The following is a 19,066-nucleotide window of genomic DNA, read 5'->3' on the forward strand; positions in this document are numbered from 1 at the left end:
CTGAAATAAAAAGTCTGCATTAAAAACATTGCAACATTTAAAATATTATACATTAGTTTACTGACCCCTATCATCAACAGTAAGATGTCTGCCATATTTCCAGTGATAGTGTTAAATCTGCGATATATTATTTGATATCTTATTATAAAAATATTATATATAATTCTATCTTATCGTACCTTTATATCTATAGAACTGACAGTGTTAGACCCCCAGCACCTAGAACCCTGCATCCCCTTCTGCATAGCAGGACAGCTTCAATAAAGATTCCATGCATGTTTCAGTTTCAAGATCTATTGTTTCAGTGATAGACTACCAGTGACTGCAGCTGTAATACACACCAAGCTGAATTAGGGCTAACGTTCTGAGAGGTAAAACTGGTACAATAACAAAAAAAGATTATTTTCTCTTTGCTGATACAACCTTCCATTCCTGGGGAGAGAGAGAAGGAAAAGGTTGCTTTCCTGATCAGGCATCCCAGAAGCAATATATTCTCTGTTACTAGAGGTTAAGATTAACTTGAAAATTAACAGCAGGAAGCTCCAAGCTTTCAGTCACAAAAGAGACATGGAATTATCCTCTGGGAATAAATCCTTCCTCACAGAAAAAAAAAAAAAAAAAAAAAAAAAAGCCATCCTGCATCTATCAATTGACTTAGAAAACTGATGAGCATTCCTTACTCCTGGTAGATACGACTTGAAGATACTGCACTTGGTTGTACATTCATTAATTAGCTTGAGTTACAGGGTCTAATGTGATCAGTGGTTTTCAGCTTATCGTTCCCAAAAAAGAACAGCTTCACCTACTAACTGGTCATGTCAGAGAGGCTGGGGAGGACGCTTAGGAGATAAAGTATTCTGCTTAGGTGACTTCAGACTCTCAGTTCTTGACATGGAATCCACTGCCATTTCACAAAATCAATCTTTCTCAACTAGTGGAGCAACACCAGAAAAATATTTAAAGCACAATTATATTGATGTTAGTGGACACCACCTACTCAGCTAACCAGTGTTGAAATATAGGTTATATGCGTCCCATTGCCACCATAGGATTTTTTAACTAAGCAGAATCCAGCTCACCCTGTCAGATGTGGACATGAAATAAGTTTTTATCCTGGGCAAACAAGAGCAAAACGGAAGGTCTGTGATAAGGAATAAGCAGACAGAAATTGAAGCCATGTGCACATGGTCTGCACTGATTTTTTTTTCCAAAGGCTCCAACACACATCATAATGCCTGAGGCACTACGGTGTGTGCAGGCCCACCAGAGGCAAAGTCAGGACACAGGTATAAATAAATGCTATGGCATCACTGCCAGAAAAAACAATTGGTTAGGTAATTTGGCTTACCAATTAGTGTAGGCAACCCACAGATGTACAGTTTATAATAAGTTATTTAAGCCGTCTGCATATAAAAATGACTTAATAGAAACACATGGAATCTGAATAATTTTTAAGCAGGTGAAGTAAGCTATTTTCCATGTTGCACAAACATAATAAGGTCATTTAAGAAACAATTATAAGGCACCACAGGGTGAATAAAATATAAAACTAGAATGACTGATGGCCAATATAACCTATCTTAGTTTCCATAATTGCCTATGTGTTCTACAAAGTTAAGTAAAGGGACGCATACAATTTAGTTGCTACTGTATGATTAGCTATTATCAAGGAAATAGGATGATTCCAGAGCAGGCACTTAGCTCAAGGAATGCAGAATTAAGCAATGCTTTCTTCATACTGCTGGTAGGGCATTTTTTAAATTGTATAACTTTTTTTATAGCTTGAGAAACGTTCTCGCTCACTGTTAAATGTCCATCAGCCTTCCAGAATTCATCACTGAGTACCAACAGTAGCTGTCAGTCAGACAATTGTCTACCAGATAATTCAACCTACCCTGCTATCTTCTCCAAGGGAGTGAAATAGCCACATAACAGGAGCTTAAATGGTGGTTTTATCCAGAAGACTGTTCTGTTTGTGAAGCAGCTGATTTTGAAAGGTTAGAAGTCCTTTACATGCTTTACATTCTCTCAACAAAACAATGTACTGATAAAAGTTAAAGCGGTCTCTCTAATTATAATCAAATAGCACATCATATATTGTATAGAACCTTCAAAGTCTGCTGACATATCTATAATTTTCTGGCTCTTAGGTACTTATGACTACATAGATTTGCTTCTTATAAAAAATAGATTATGCCTTATCAGCTGTTTGAAAAAAATCTTGATTTTACAGTCTATCAAAGCTTGACATTAGAAAGACAAAACATTTTTATATATCACTATGGACTGTAATATTGATCCTATTTTAAGTTAGTTAATATAACTTTTAATTAGGGCTTTTACTTAGAGAATTATAGCCATTTCTCTAGTCGGTTACATTTTTCAGATTTGATGCAATCAAACCACAAACCTTTGTGATGTAGAAAAGAACAGTGCACATAATGTAAATGGACTCCTAAATAGAAGTAGTATGACCTTGGGATTTAAATACATATACCTAAATAAAAATCATGACTCCATGCAAAAATCCAACAGCAAAGTTGGAATGTAGCTGTGTTTTGATACATTAAACCTGGATGATTTATTTTAAATTAATCAGAAATGTAGAACTCAGCAAGAGAATGCTTATTAAAATCCCCTTACATAGGTATTCCTCATTACCTTTGAAAAGATGCTATAGCAAACACTTCTCTAAGCTTAGCACCTTCCTGCAAAAAAAAAAACTGAACATATCTTTTCTGTTCTACTGGATGGACTGTGGTAAATAGCAATTCTAACCAAAGTCTTAATTTACTGTACAACTAACTGTACAGTCCTTCTCAGCGCTGCCTTATAATCACAGAATCAGAGAACACACTGAGTTGGAAGGGACCCATCAGGGTCATCAAGTCCAAATCCTGGCCCTGTGTAGCACACCCAAAGAGTCACATTGTGCGCCTGAGGGCGATGTCTGAACAATTAATACCATTGATTTTACAATATCCCTATAAGTAACTATATTTTTTTCCACTGAAGAAATGAGGCAATGGGAAATAAATCTTTTATCAGGAATCTCACTATAAATCAAAGGCAAGATATCCATGCAAAGTATCTGTGTCCTAGTCAAGCTAAAATTACTAATCCAAAATATTTGGCATAGTACAAGAAGAAAGTTGACAGCTCATGCTTTTCCACATTCTGGTTAAAGGCACTGTTGTGGTTAATTCTAGAATCCTATTAACCCAAAAGAAAAGGCTTTTTTCTGTCAGAAACTGCCTGCAGGCCCAGAAGCAATGTTCTTCTGTCTCTACTGATGGAAAATGAGATATTTTAGCCAGTTTGGAAGTTTGGGTCACGGTCCGAAGGCCAAGCAAGAAGGACTCATGAAGCAATCAATTTTATTTCTTGCAACATCAATCCTAAAAAATTCTTGAAAGGCAAATTAGAACCTAAATAGATAGTATTGATTTTGGGTGAACTTTCCTTGAGAATTTTGAAATCTAGTGGACACAGCTCTAGAAATCTCTTCTCAAATATGTTTATCCCCCAGTACAATCCAGACAATCAGTCTGCCAGTCTGAGAAGCATCTATGCCCCACAGCAACCTCAGGATAATTCATCTGCCACTACTTGAGCTTAGTTTCCACACCTGAAGTCATCTATTCTTCTAGAAAGGAAATTTGTCTCTTAATATTAAAACTTTCTTAAAAGACTTCAGATGAAATAAGAATGGAATTTTCCCTTTGTGTCCAATTTTACTATTTAAGTTTTTAATAATTTAAAGTTTTATTGTCCTGGATAAGTGAAATCATCTGCTGCCTCTGATCTAAACTGCTCTTTGGGGCAGGAATTGTCTAAGAATTATCTTCAAAATCAGACACTCAGCCTAAATGCAAAGCAAACTTGTAAACACAGCCTGCTCATGCCTTCCAAATCATGGAAGTATGCCAGGTAAGTCTGTATGCTGCTAGGCACACTGCTTGCACTCAAGTCTGCATTTCAGATTTGTGGATGGCAGTGAAGCAGGATGCAGAGCACATTGCATTCAAGAGCTCTTCAGGGGCAACTGGGTCTCATCCCACATAAAGCTAAGCCACTATGGAAATATAAAATGATTGAGAGGTGATAAAACATTTTTAGGTAAAAATTCTATTCAGTCCCACATCATATACTTGTGCTTCACACCAACTTTATAATGACGGCTGAGCTGTGCTGTTCAAGGGAAAGAATACTAAATATAATAATAAATCATAGTGCTTTAATAAATGGTATTAACTTAATGTTTAGTGGCTAAACATGTTGGTCAAAACTGTATCCCTCTTGTATTTTGTAGGACAGATGTAGATTAATACATTTTTAAACAAAATAATAGTTTTTGAGATTCTTTAAGTATATAAAGGACTTTGACTCTACTCTTGCAGTCCTTAAGCAGCAGGAAGAAAAAACTTCTGTTACATTAACTACTTACTGTGAACACACTCAACACAACATTTTCCTGCCTCTTAGGAAGTGTTTTCTAGCTCAGGAGTAAAAGTCCTTCAGAAATAAAATGTCTTTATTCACTACTGTTCTTGTAAAGCCTAGTACAGTCGCACTGAGACCTCTGGCTGTAACTACTGCAGACATAATGTAGATGAGAAACGTCTGCAAATTATTTCTGACTCTAAAGAATGCAGTCTGTGGTGTGCAAGAATCCAGCCTTTAATTACATAATCTTAAAAATTATTTCTTTACATGATGCAAAGTGTTCTGAGGGATCTTATCTCTTATTGAGCATTGACAGTGACAGCCTTGGAGTATTTCTCTCTTATTCAGCATACTGATGTTTAGGCAGTACAACTGTCTGGAAAATGTAAGATTATCTTTGAATAATAAGACACTGTTAAGAAGTAAAACTCAACGTATAGGACTAGGATTGTTCACTGAAGCAAACAAATCAAGTAATAATCTGAAGATCGGTAGTCTCAAGGTTCCACGCATATTCTGTGGTTTGTAAACCACCTCTCTATTTCTGACAGAAAAGCCACATGGTTCATCTTCAAGAAGTCTCTTTTCACTGCATCAGAGTTACCAATTCTAGCACCAGAATGAGAGGAGGAGGTAATTGATGACCTTACTTTCTGCCCTGGGACCTTGTCAGTCCAAAGACAAAAGAAAGATGAAATAAAATATATTTTGGAAAAAAAGAAAAATATATTCATAAAATCTGCATGGAACTAATTCTGAACAAGGAAGAACTCCCATTAAGGCCTCATAGTAGACAAGGCCATTTGAGTTCTGACAAAAAGCATACACCAGCATATTTATATAGCTCTCTCTAGGAAGAGAAGAGAAATTGTTACATTCAGTAACTAACTTCCAGTAATGCACAGGTGCCCATCATCACTCTATGATCACTAGTCTGTCTGACAATTAGCCAATACACTGATTTTTATCACTTGCACAATAGGGTCGTATTTTCTTTTCCTGCAGAAGCTCTCTTTAAATAGCACCTTTTAGAGACAGCTGAAGTTCATCAGTTGATGACAGGAACTAGACAGTGCCATCTGCCTTAGCAGCAGTACAGGTAATAGCAAAGAAAAGCTAATTGCCAAACATGAAATGTGCAGGAGTGGATTTTTTTTTAAGCTTCCCATCAGAATTGGATCTACATGGCACTATGTGATACTCTGAAGAAGCACTTTGAGTCAGCTCTCAAAGAGCTTTGCTACCAGTGTAAGTGTCCTGTGTTGAATATTATGTTATCGCAGTTTTGCTGCTTTTGGTATCAGAAACAGTTGGAGATCTTTGCCTAACAACCCACAGCACTTAAATGTGATCTGCATACCAGCGTAATAGCTGTACTTAAGGGGTATGTACATTTTTCCTCCTTTCCTGGGCTAACAAAGGTTATTTCCAGGATACTATTAAGGGAGAAGCATTACTGAAGTCACTAAGGGTGTTGCACATGCAGGTCTCATCTATCCCACATTGCATTGAAGGTGCTCAAATCAGAGCAGCAGAAAAAGTGGCTCTGCAAAGCAGTTGCATAGAGAAACTCAGTAGCAGACATTAGAGATGACTGCCGACTCTGGGGCCAAAAAGGCACCAACTCAGAGGTGGGCACATAGCAACAGGAAGATCTCATGAGGGAAGGAAGCTTCAGATGGCCTCACAGATATGGGGCAAAACACTCCCTCCACAGGGCAAGGCTGATAGCCCAGGACTGCATTTCCCCTTCTGAGGTCATTTTGAAAGTACATGGAAGGGAGAGGAAGAAACACACAGTAATATTGCTTCCGTTTTTCATTTAGTTTAAAAGGGATAAACATATCTGCAGTCAGGGACAATATCTCAAGTCTACCTCATCCCAGATGGATTGTCTCAGTTCTAGGCAACAGATTCAAGCTCTTCTCTCCCAGTGTTTCCTATAACAGAGATACCAATTTATTTTCACATAGTAGCTTGGGTTCAGCAGGCAAAGTTCCTTAGCATCAAGTAGTTTGCAGCAAAAATGCGAAGTACAGGGTTTGTTTTCCAACAGGGAAGTGATCCATGGACCTAGACCCACTCCCCAAGTGATCATCTACTCCATCACACAAGCCAGTATATCAAGAAGAGAGCAGCACTGTTTCAAAGGGGCTAAAAAACAAGCTCTTGGCACTCTGGGCAGCTGCTCTAAGAAGCAGTTGGAGCCTCTGGAGCTGCAGCCATCTTGCCAACCTTGCAGCTGTGGCCACCATGCCCCCGGAGAGTGCTCCAAATGCACAAATGTTCCTGCCCTTAGAAGAATTTTAGCTCTCAGTATGTAGCATCATGGAAAAATAGGAGCCTGGGTGTCTGCTGCAGGCCTGTGAATACTATCCAGGCAGCTGACTGCTTAACTCTAAGGAAGAAGACAGGTAAAAACAGAAACTTCCGTAAGAAGATTACCTCCAAGCGAAGGCAGGTTGTTGGAACTACTGCCTGTTTCTTAGAGGGTATCAGTACTATAGTAAAAATTTAGCATACACCTCTCTAAAATATCTTCTAATCAAGCTCCTGTAGGTATACATACTACCTACTATTCCAGTAGGTACTTATACTACTATTCTACAAGTGAAATTATGTCATATTTAGAAGATTATTTTGCTGGCATGTACACAAAATTTCTTGGACTCTTGCACTGATTAGAACATAATTTCTATATTGGGGATCATTAGAAAAATTAAAACAATGTCTCCTGTAAAATTAAACACCAGCTGTATGGGGAATCCATACAGCCCTATTCTCACTTTAGGATTTGTCAATAACACCCAGTCCTTTGGGCCAGTATCTGTGTAATCTAGATGTATTATCATTATTTCTGAAGTGTCTATGATAGTGGTATCAACACACTGAAGTTTGCCAAGAATCTGAACTCCCAAAGCAACGTCTTTCAATAACTATTCAAAAAATTACCTTTTCTACTATTTTCTAATCGCTAGCATACACTTATAAAGGTCACATTCTGAAAGTTTGCATGGAACAGACTGCACACACTTCATCTTATTACTGCCTGTCCAGACACATTCAAACTAATAAACAACTTGAGAATTTTTTAAGAACAATCATGTCTTGCTCTGCTTCTGAGTCACCAGGGATGAGAACATCCAGTTTTATGCCCACTAGTTTTAAGTTTAGCATAATGAAAATGTTCACTCCATCACAAAAATAAAAATCTGTCCTTTTCCACAATACAGCATGCCTGTCTTTTAATTGAACTTCTTAATCTCTTGAAAATTCTCCTTTTTTTTTTTTTTTTTCCAGACTATCTGCAGACTGTCTTTGACAGGATTACAGGAACCATGTCTAAATTATGCTTCTCTATGAAGCAGTCTTGGACTGCCACAGTCTCTCTGATCCAAATTCCCATGAGCCAGAATTGTTGGATTTGGCAAGTCTGCAGTTACACATGGCCTCCAGCTGTTCTATGATAGGTTAGGAAATAAACTGGCCTTCATCCAGCTCAAGGGATTCATGTCAAAAACTGTGTCATAAGAATTATATGTGTGCAATAGTAAATATTAACATTTTATTCCCATTTTTAACAGTCCACAGATAATTATTATATTACTAATAAAACAGGAAAAATGGTTTTCTTCTTGAAAAAGAAAAGGATATATTTAATTCAAGCTGAGAACTATATGAAGTTTTCAGTATTAAACACATCCTTCTAACAAGCATACATAAAAATTATAGCTATTCCACTGTTTAAGCAACGTATGCATAGTTGTCATACAGAAACAGTGGTTCAGAAAAGATTCAACATGCATTAACAAAGGTATAAGTACCTATATTTTTGTTCCTAATAGTAGTAGTAGATTAATAGCATCTCTCAATTTTGTTATAAGAAATTAAAATGAGTTCAGTTACACTTCAGTGACAGGATGTATGGTCAATCATAAAAAAAAAAAGAAAAAAAAAAAAAACAAAACCAAACAACTAAGCCTTTTAAACCCTTTAAAATTAAATAGAAGTTCATAACCAGCAGAGAAATAAAAATCCATCCATTATCCACCAATCCTTGCCACCAAAAGGCACTATAAATAACACCTAATAAAAGGCCAAGAACAGTGTCCTCTGTATTGGGTTTCTGAAGCACCAATTTAGTTAGATGCAGAAATCATCTGAACAGGACTCACAAGACTAAATGCAGACCAATCTGACACTTAAACAGTATGTATGGCACCAGTTCTTACGTGAAATTATAATGTAGAGTAATAATGAGTATCAGAGAGATGACTAATCAGACTAAACAGTCTAAAAAAGGCAAGTTAGCAATTGCACTAGCACTTTTTGCTAATTTTGCAAATCACTAAAAGAATCTAAGCAGGTTTTGCCATTATTTTGCTAGAATCATGACTGAAATTTCTTAGCTACTCAGTAGGCACCAAGAGAATGATATTCAATGAAAGAATTGCACTTCACAAACTTTTGACAAATAACAATGTTCTGAGGCTAGTATGTGCTTTCAGTATAACTGCCTACATTTCAGTAAGATTAAATTTTTATTAAAAGAATTTTTCCTTTTCTTCTCTTACTGTGAAAATTTGTATACTCTACTGCTGTGAAACAGTTATTTTTATCAGAAAAAAAAATAAAAAGGATTAAGAAAAAATGACCCAAATGATGATAATAATTTATATTTCCAATAACAAAAGATGCATTTTGAAAAGTATTTGTATCACAACTGTCTCTACACAGGCCAGCTGAGATTATGCTAAGCTTTATATTGGCAAATGGTGAGATATAAACCTGATCCTAAGAGTTTACAGAATAAGTGACAGGTATCAGGGACTACAGTAAGTCTGTAAGTGGCAGCTACTAAGTTTCTTCTAGAGATATTACTACTGCTGCTGACTTCATGTAGAGAGTATTACAGGGGAGTCACATTATATGATGCTGACTAGAACAGTCTTAAAATGGATTCCAAGATCCTCAGATAGATAGGATGAGATAGTTAATAGATATAGAGAATACAAAACAAAAGACACTAAATAGAGGAGGCACATTTACCCAGCTGGGAGATGTGGATATGCACCACGAGCCCTCTATTCTCACTCTCACATATTTGGCTACCCTGGGTACATCTGCCATTGCCCGCTGCCTGCAAGTCAGGGGAGCCAGGAGATCAGGAGGTTGCCCAGTGCCACATTACACACCCACAGCTCAGTTTCAACATAGCCTAAGGGACCTGCTCAACATCAGAAAAAAAATTAGGGATCATTATGGAGGAGAAACAAGGATTCCTAGCTCCTGGCCAAAAGACTGTACAGATTTATATTGTGAAAGCTGACTGAGAAAATGAATATGCAGTTTCGGAGCAACACAGAAGTATGTGGAAGAAAAGGATCCCCTACAACAATCAGTGTTACCAAATGCCCAAGCAGGCTCTGGCTGTACTTCCCAAGGAATCTTACACTATTCCCCACCTGCCCCAGTAGATTTACCTTCTCATCAATAATAAAGAATTTGCTTTCCCCAAAAGCCCAGGCAGACTAGAAGTAAAACATCTTTGTGTGTACTCAAAGATAAAGCAAGCACTTGTAGCTTTTGCTGATTAGCAATTACAAGATTAGCCCTGGGAGGAAAAATTCTCTAAGATTTATAACTGGAAAGCACTTTTATAGGCCTTTGTGGACCATCTGGTAGAATTTAACAGAAAACTCTGCTTACCTCATAGAATTCTTTGCTGGCATTTTCCATTATATCTAGGGCTTTTTCTGTCAGGAATCTCTCCATACATTTTGCTGACTCTAAGATTCTCTGGATGAAAGAATGAGCTCTGCACTCATTATAATGGACAACTTCTCTCCAGTCTTTCATTCTATCATTGTAAATGAAGTGACACTAAAAAAGGACATTTTGGGCTGTTTCCTGGCAGGACATTATGCAATTCTGTTCCTTCCTTAACCTATAGGGCAATATGCACCACACATCAAATATGCCCTATAAAAAAAGTAAATGCATGGTTCTGCCATTACTTGTGTCCATAAAATAGCAGGCTATTGTAAGATAGCCTGTATTTGCAGTACTTGAAACTCTGCTTTTTCCTCTCATTCAGTCTTTCCTTTCTTTTCCCTGCATGTGACCAGTTTCTCACAGGAGACCTAGTCTGGCACAGCAGCATCATGAAAAAGGCATCAGGATAGATTCTCCATGATGTAAAATTAGAGTGTTCCAGTCCAATCACATCCCCATCAAGGTCCTCAAATGAAACCTCCCACTGAGATGCAAGCGACTGGGTTTCCATCTGTGTGTCTCTTGCTGTCAGTGGCTATTGTTTAAGTAAACACTGGTTTGTATTACTCTCTCATTTTTTTTAATTTTATTCAATACATGTTGAGGCCTGGTTAAAAGGAAACAAAAATTGCTGTATTAAAAGACTAGTATTTTCAGCATCTTGTGATGTAAATTGCTAATTTAAAACCCAAAATATTGTTAAAGTGTCTTTATTTAATAGCAGACGATTGCAAGCTGTAATTTGCAAGCTGTAGTTGCAGATGGCAATGTTTTTCTCTCTTTTCAGCAGTACAGTAAAGTATTTACTGCAGTGATCTGCAGACAATGACATACCAACTGAAAAGAAATGCTCTGGGGTAATACAAACTATCAGGATTCCCATGAGGTCCAGCATGCAAGGTACCTGCAACTAAAGCATGAAATTTAAATACCAATTATAATACTAAAATCTCTTACATGTTCTCAAACAACAACTCTTTGCAAAAGACAATTTTATGATGTTCAATTGCCAAGTATGTTTCTAACACAAAACAACAACTCTTGTTTTCTTTCCTGATCTTTAATCCCTTTAGATTGAACACACTTATTTTCCAATTCAGACCTGGAGGCCCAAGTCTGAATTTGAAACTGACAGCGACCATCTGGACCACATGAGCAGAAAGGGTGATATGTGATCTGGCACATGTCTAGCATACTGTTCCACTTTTTGTACATCAGGACATGCCAAAATACCACAAATGTATTGAACGAAAGCTTTGCCTTTTATTTCATTTTGTTAAACAACTCACTACACTCACAGATGTTTATTTTTCAAGAGAAAAATTATTTAACATCATCTATTTAATAGCATTGTATGAAACATTTAAATACTGCATTCTGTAGTGCCATCTAGGGGATTTAAAACCTGGAATAAAGTGCTTATCATATAAAAAAAACAATAAACACTAAAAAATCAGCTATGACTGCCAAGGCAATTTCTAAAGTATATCTAGTGGCTTGGATTACTTTTTCCTGCAACAATAGGAATATTTGAATAAGGTCCATGTACAGTGTCACATCTGTAGAATCCATAAATAGGATAAGAGGTATTGCTTCATATTTCTCCTTTATGGACAAATAATTTACAAATGCAATCTTAAAAAAATATCTAAAATAAAATCAATGTCATTCTCTGAAATGGGATTTAGAAAAAAATTCTAGCTTTATTTCAGTTACCAGGAAATATATGGGATTTTTTTTTTTGCACTACAGATATCTATAAAAATATCAGACATGTTATTGTATAAAATTACAGGAAACTGAAATAAAACAAGAGAGCTACTGGCATTTTCTTCAGTCCTCATCTTCATTCAGATTATTATTTTTCTAAGGTTTTCTGAAAAAAATTGCATTACAAACAGCATTTCATAGTAATTTCCAATGCATCACTGAAGAAATTGTTAGCAATTATTAATTTTATATCCTATTCATAGCTAGAATGATCTATAGGCTCTTCAAACACATTTAGTTTTTTTCTTCTTACAGAGACCAACTATAACAAGTTCACACATTCTAGAAGTGATCACTTGAAAAGGAAATGCAGAGCAAAAATCAGACTATGTAAACCAGAGAACTACAAGCCTCCCTTCACTCAGACGACAGACATGGTCCATTAGTTCATGCCAACACATAAAAAAAAGATATCTCTAGATCATCAACAGTCATCAGCTGCCAAAACATCATTGAAATCTGTGAATAATTTACACAGGCAGAGAACCTACCTACACACTTACATGATCATGCATTTTTTCATGGTCCCTGTAACAGATCAGTTTCCAGACATCAGGATAAGAGACAGGAGCATGTACTTTACTTTTGAATTTCCAAACCTCACATTTTTACATTCTTCCTGGAAAACACGTACATTGAACGTTTGCAGTTATGTGCTGAAAACTATTTGCTCATAAAGGGTAAGATTTGAAAAGCACCTAATAAATGTCTTAAAAACACATATAACACAGCTTTTGACACAGCTTTTATTTGGAGCTATTTTAGGCAGTAGTCAGCCTTTGATCCTGAAAGAAGCTTCCATATTCAGCTGGCTGCCCCCAGTTCCCTGCTCCTCTCACTGCAAACTGCCACTTAGATGCATTATCCTTTACACCCTCCAGTCCCACACTCTACATCATAAAGTAATATATTCCTCCCTTCTCACCCACCCAGGCCACGTTCCTGTATCTTCTTCCCCACTTTTTTTATCACATTGCACCAACCCAGTGCTGCGCTCTGTGCCTGCCAAGGCCTCTACCCTGTGCTCCCACTTGGAAGGACAGAGCACAGCACTGGCTCAGGCATTTGAGAGTGAGTAGAGGAGCAGGCAGAAGACACAGCCTGTTAGCACATATATTTTGATCAGTAGTAATTGCAGTTCACTGGGCTCTTGCCCGGTGCAGACCAACAGGTATATCACAATTTAATAAAAGGAGAGGCAGAAACTCTGAATGTGTATTCCTATGGGAGGTCATGCAACTATCTCTAATTAGCCCACAACGGTTTAAAAGGGCTTTATAAGGGATGATGCAGTATCTGAAAATATGATTCTACTAAGTGATGTTAGATTTGCTGCCACCTTCTCCAGCAGCTCCAGCCCAGGTCCCTCTTGCCCAACTGCTGAAGCCCAGCCCAGTGCCTGGGGATCCCTGAGGGACCTGAGGGACATGGTTGCTGCTTTCCTGACTGCAGCTTCTACTAGTAACAAAGCTGCACGTGTCCCAGAGACACAGACATGGACACAGAGGACACTGACACAGCTGGTCACACAAGCTGCCTGCCACAGACAAGGTGCTGCCTGAAGGCAGCACCTACACACAGAACTCATAAAACACAAGCCAGGCAGCCAACTGCCCTCCTTGCCTTCAGTTGGTAGAGACAGGAGGTCACTAGTGCAGGCAGACACATGGCAATCTCTAGATCCACAACCATACACATATCCTCTGTTCCCTTGGGTATCCATGCAGCAACCAGGTCCCCTACTTGCTAGCTACTCCAGCTTGTTGCTCACTAGCAAGCACATGGGCTCACACATTCATCCCTCGTGCACTTCACATTTTCAAGTCTCCCTGGATGTACCAGCACAGACCTTCTGCGCACCTAATGCCGCAGCCCAGACTCAAGGTCCCCTCCTCACTGTCTGGACCACCTTGATGTTTGCTAACAAAACCCCTACCCCTCACACAAACCTGGTTGAAGAAGATCAAGCAGCAGCTGGCACCTGGCATACAGGCTGTGATCCCAGCCTGTTTGTGATCCTGTATGTGATCCCAGGCACTTCAGCCACCAGTGCAGAATCCCTCATGTCCTCTCTCACACCACTTCTTCCTTCTCCCAGTGGCTGGGAACACACAGTGTTCCTGTCCAAGTGGTGGAAGTTAAAGACCCACACTGTTCCAGCAGATGGCACAGAGGCCTCACTGGCTCCAGTAGCTGGCAGCACAGGCACCCTCACCCCTGGCCTGACTCCAGTAGCTAGCACAGAACCCACTGACACACATACAGCTTTCACCAGTGACTGGCACTTACTCCTTGCAACACACACAGACACAGAGTGAGCTAAGAAAAGATTTAATAAGACATAAGAAGATAGGACATACTACAGAGATCAGGCACAGTGCTTGGTCAGGCAATGTACAGACCTGGACCATTTTACAAGTGACCAATCTCCTTCTCCTGCAGGTTCCCCATGGGTTTGTACTTATCTGTTCATCCTTGGCAATCTCCTGATCCAGAGTTCCTCTGGTTTACAATTTTATCTGCTACAAAGTCCAGGTTGATCTTCCTGGAAGTGGCATCTGTGGTTCCTTGATAGCCCACAATTAGTGTGAGTGTTGTCACTGTCTCCATGTTTGCTTTATGAGGTCTGTGACTCGGTTTGGTTTCTGGCTTCCTCCTTTTTCCCTTGAATTCCCAACAGACAAGGTCACTGATCAGATCCCTACATTACCTCCCTGGAATAAAGATTCTGACACTTTCACAGGTCCCCATCAATTAGTGTGATTGATCAGCTTTGGTTCCCATCACTGCCTCACTCATCCTTTGTTCGTCAGCTTTGTGTCCTTCTGTGTTCTTGTTTATGGCTTCCTCCTTTTCCAATTATCCCTTGGCATTGGAAAGGTCCTTGACCAGAAACCCTTAAAGCATCACACCCTCTCCTAAACACAGCCTTGTACACACCCTTCCGTCCTGTGAAAAGGCATACCAGAGATTCTGCTTCACCAGGTTGGTTGATGCTGCTGACCCACTTGCTTTTTTCTTCCCACTTTCTTTGTGGGAGAAATTATTGTTTTCTTTATACCAGTGGTGACCACAAATGGAACAGTGCTAATGGAAAAAGTATCATCTTTTCTTTTTTTTTTTTTCAGTGAGCACAGAACTACAAAGAATGTAGCACAAAAACAGAAAAACAGTCAATATATTTGACATTTTCCAGGCTACAGGACTTAACTGGCTTGAAAAATTTGAATGAAATAAAGTTTGAAGCAGTGTTGATATAGAAAAGGATGCAAAATACAGGCTTTACAACAGCAATTATTTTTGAGGATAACAATCTGTTCACATAAAACACCATCTATATTTAAAATAAGAAGTCACAGGAGATCAGGGGAATTACAAAGCAATGAGACTTACTGTGGTTTCAGAGAAAGTAATTAAGAGCCTAATTAAGGACAAAACCATATAAAAACAAAAGTAAAGCTTGACGGGGGAAAAATCCGCAGAGCTTCCGCAAGAGGAAAGCACTTTTTCCAGCCCTGATATATTTCCTTGAGGCAATGAACACTCAAACAAGATTTTGTGGGCCAAACTCAGAGAGGAACTTGAAAAAGGCAACTAATCCATGGAAAGGACAAATTTTACTTCACAGTAGTATAAGGTAATGTACCCAAGCAATAAGCTGACAGCCTGGAAAATTAAATCTTACTTCACCATAACCAGATTGTGCGCCCAGTATCTGATAACCATAATAATAAAGTAGAAGCTTAAGGCAATTCTAATTGACTTGCTATACTTTGCAGGACAAAACCGAAATTTAAGGTATCTGCAGCAGTATGTAACTGCTAGAATATCCCTGTATGGACAGTTATGAATTATACATTGGTTTTATTATTGCTATATGGAAAATACAGGGGTAGAGGGCAGAAGAACAACTGGATGCATGCCTGAGTCACCAGTAAGGCTTTGTTTTCTTTCTTCAAAGTGTGCTAGGAGACAGACATGGTGACCTATCAAGGAGAGCTTTGAACTAGGGGCCCACATCCAGAGGCAAGCTAGAAAGCATTATATCCAGAGGAAGTCTGCCTGGGAAAGGGCTGCAAATGCACGATCCTGCTCCATGTGCTTCTATACTAATGCTCACAGCTTGGACAGGAAACAAAACACAGAGCCAAAGTTATCTTGGTAGAGATGCTATACAAGCACAAGAACAGTAACACAAGATGCAGCCAAAAATAACAGAAGCTGCAGCTTGGGAGGTCCAGGCTGGATTTCTACAGTACTCTTCACTGGGAGAGGAGTGCAGCACTCAGGAGTCAGTAGATTCACTGAGCTGCACATTGGACTAGAGGACTTCCAGGCATTCCCTCTAAGCAGTTCTTCTGGGATTCTCTGACATATTTAATGTGTTCCATCTGCTAATTTGGTCTATGGGACAGGACTAGTGCTCTTCTGAAGACAAAGACCCCAAAATCAAAAATGTGAATGTCAGCTTCTCAGCATCATTTTGCTCTACAAATCTGCTCCTACTGTGTTGCACTACTTACTAAAATAGACATAGCCAAAGAAGGCAATTTTAATACCTGTAGGAATTAAAGGCTACTGATAGAAACCCAGTATGATTTTCAAGAATTTCAATACCCATTTATATTTCCTCTAATACAAAGCTGAATGCTTCTGAAAAATCCCCTTTGGCATCTATCTGAATCTTCAGGCACCTTTTAAAATTTAGACCTAAATTTTCTAAGCTCCTTTGGAAAATCCCAGACTTTATCCTTTTAGGAATGAAAAGAATGAACTGCACAATTTGAAGTTAAGGAAAAGTAATAGCTCATGCACGTAGTATCAGCAAATTAACTACAAATATGTGCTTAACATTCTCAACAAAAAAGCGCTGCAAAAGATAGGACACATCAGAAAGCTTATAAAGCAAGATAACCATTATTTTCAATATAATTCTTCTAACCTGATTCTGAAGTCTTCATTTTAAATTATTTAATGGTTTTGATCAGGCCATAGTGTTTTTTTCATCATTCTTTTCGCTGACTAACATAAGAAATATAATTATCCGTCAATTTTATAAAGTTTGCATTTCATCACAGTTTTACTGTTATAGAATTAATCATGCAGGAAATTCAAGTGCAGAGACTAGAATGGATCAAATTAAATAAAATATAAAAGTAGGGAAGAAAACTCCAAAGGTATTTTTTTAAACAAAACAGCAAGCTAGCAAGACTACTTGTTAATAGGGTTTAACCCCAGCCTGCAACAAATTACCACATAGCCACTCACTTCAGTGCAACAGGGGAGAGAATCAGAAGACTAGAAGTGACAAAAATCCGTGGATTGAGACAGTTTACCTGCTCACGCAAGCAAAGGAAAACAAGGAATTAATTCACTCCTTCCCATGGGCAGGCAGGTGTTCAGCCATCTCCAGGAAATCAGGAAAACTTACCTCAGGTAATGGTGACTTGAGAAGACAAATGTCATCACTCCAAAGATTCCCCCTTCTTTTTTCTTCCTCTCAGCAGCATATGCTGTGCATGATGCCACTGGGTATAGAATAGCCCTTGGGTCAGTTTGGATCAGCTGTCCCAGTTGTGTCCCCTCCCAACTTCTTGTGTACTCTGAGTCACCCCACTGATGGGGTGGAGTGAGAAGCAGAAAAGGCCTTGACCCTGTGCAAACATGGCTCAGCAGTGGCTAAAGCAACATTCTGATATCAATAATGTTTTCAGCAGAAATCCCAAACATAGCCCCACACTAGCTACTATGAATAAAATTAACTCTACCCCAACTAAAATGAGCACACTCGTAAAAGCTATTGCTAGCTGTGAATGATTTCTTATTCCTACCAAACAGAACTAATAAATTTTTTTTCTACAATATTCATAAGGCTGTGAGCAAAACCACAATAACACTTTAGAGTTGTATTGCATCTTTTGTCAAGGATCTATGAAAATCTTCCCAACCACTCAACTGCACTAGCAGAGTAACTCCTCCATGAGGCATTTGTCAAACAGAACTGGGTAAACTGAGGCAAAAATAATTTTCATGGCAGGGGCTGAAATAGATAATAAGTATCCTGCTACCCACTGCTGTGCTTTTATTTCAAATAATTCTTTTGTTAACTCATTTAGAAGAAGTTAATCCCCACTTTATCTATTTATTTGAGCAGCACCCAGAGTCTGACAATATTCTTTGGGGAGAAAAAACATTGATTTTACATGACTTTGGATCATCTAGTCTCAGATTTTTCTAGGTCAAGAAGGACCATGACAGATTTGTGTAGCACACTACACTACTTCATAAACTAACAGCAGAAGCAGAGAGCTGACACGTGTAAGGAGCAAGAAGCATTTGTAATTATGCTGTCAGGGTACAAAAAAGCAAGTTCCCTGCTCAACTTATGCTATAGATAACCTTCCTCATGCAATATTCACAGCAGACTTCTATCACATTATTAGCAATCTCTTAGCATCAGAAATAATACTGGTGACACTTGTCATCTAATCCTTTCATTACAAGTTAGAGTAGGATCAGCAGTTGATCAGCACTAGGAAGAGCTGTATTTCTCTGAAGTTATCTCCATAGAAATGGCTGATTTAATCCTAACCCTCAGTTTATCTGTTCATAACTTTGTCCTTTGCAAAAAGAAGCTACTTGTAGAGAATGATACATGATAGTCTCTATTAATATTTTCATCTTTTGACACATTGCATATCCCCTCTGGAATGAAACAATTAGAAGCACAATAGCAAAATTGCTGCAGCAGCCAAAAATCTCTGAATGCTGAATTCGGAGTCCTGTATTGAGCAGCTAGCTGGGGACTTCTGAGTCTTGGCTTTTCCCCCCATGGAGCAAGTCAGCCACTTGGATAGGTGAAGCAGTGATTATTACAGCAGGTCAAGAGAGTACAGAAACCATCAGTGAATTAAAGATCTGGAAGCATGGAAAATGATATGTAGAACACCTATTTGCTGAGTTCAGCAGCACTTAAATTAAACATTGCTTATGTGACTTTTCTTTCACAGGAAGCATAGTATTTCAATGTGTCTCTCATTGCCTGGCAGTCCACATATTTAACTCTTTACACTAC

General features: G+C 38.4%; 1 long non-coding RNA gene across 1 annotated transcript; it reads right to left on the bottom strand.

Moving 5' to 3' along the window:
* Positions 1-16,933: 16,933 nt before the first annotated feature.
* LOC128787608 (uncharacterized) lies at positions 16,934-17,501 on the bottom strand. The gene is made up of 3 exons (XR_008430751.1): positions 17,423-17,501; positions 17,260-17,327; positions 16,934-17,013 (listed from the first exon to the last, which is right to left on the bottom strand). It is a non-coding gene; the product is annotated as an uncharacterized LOC128787608 (long non-coding RNA).
* Positions 17,502-19,066: the final 1,565 nt, after the last annotated feature.

The sequence above is a fragment of the Vidua chalybeata genome, chromosome 4 (assembly GCF_026979565.1).
Source record: "Vidua chalybeata isolate OUT-0048 chromosome 4, bVidCha1 merged haplotype, whole genome shotgun sequence".
In the NCBI taxonomy this organism is placed as follows: Eukaryota; Metazoa; Chordata; class Aves; order Passeriformes; family Viduidae; genus Vidua; species Vidua chalybeata.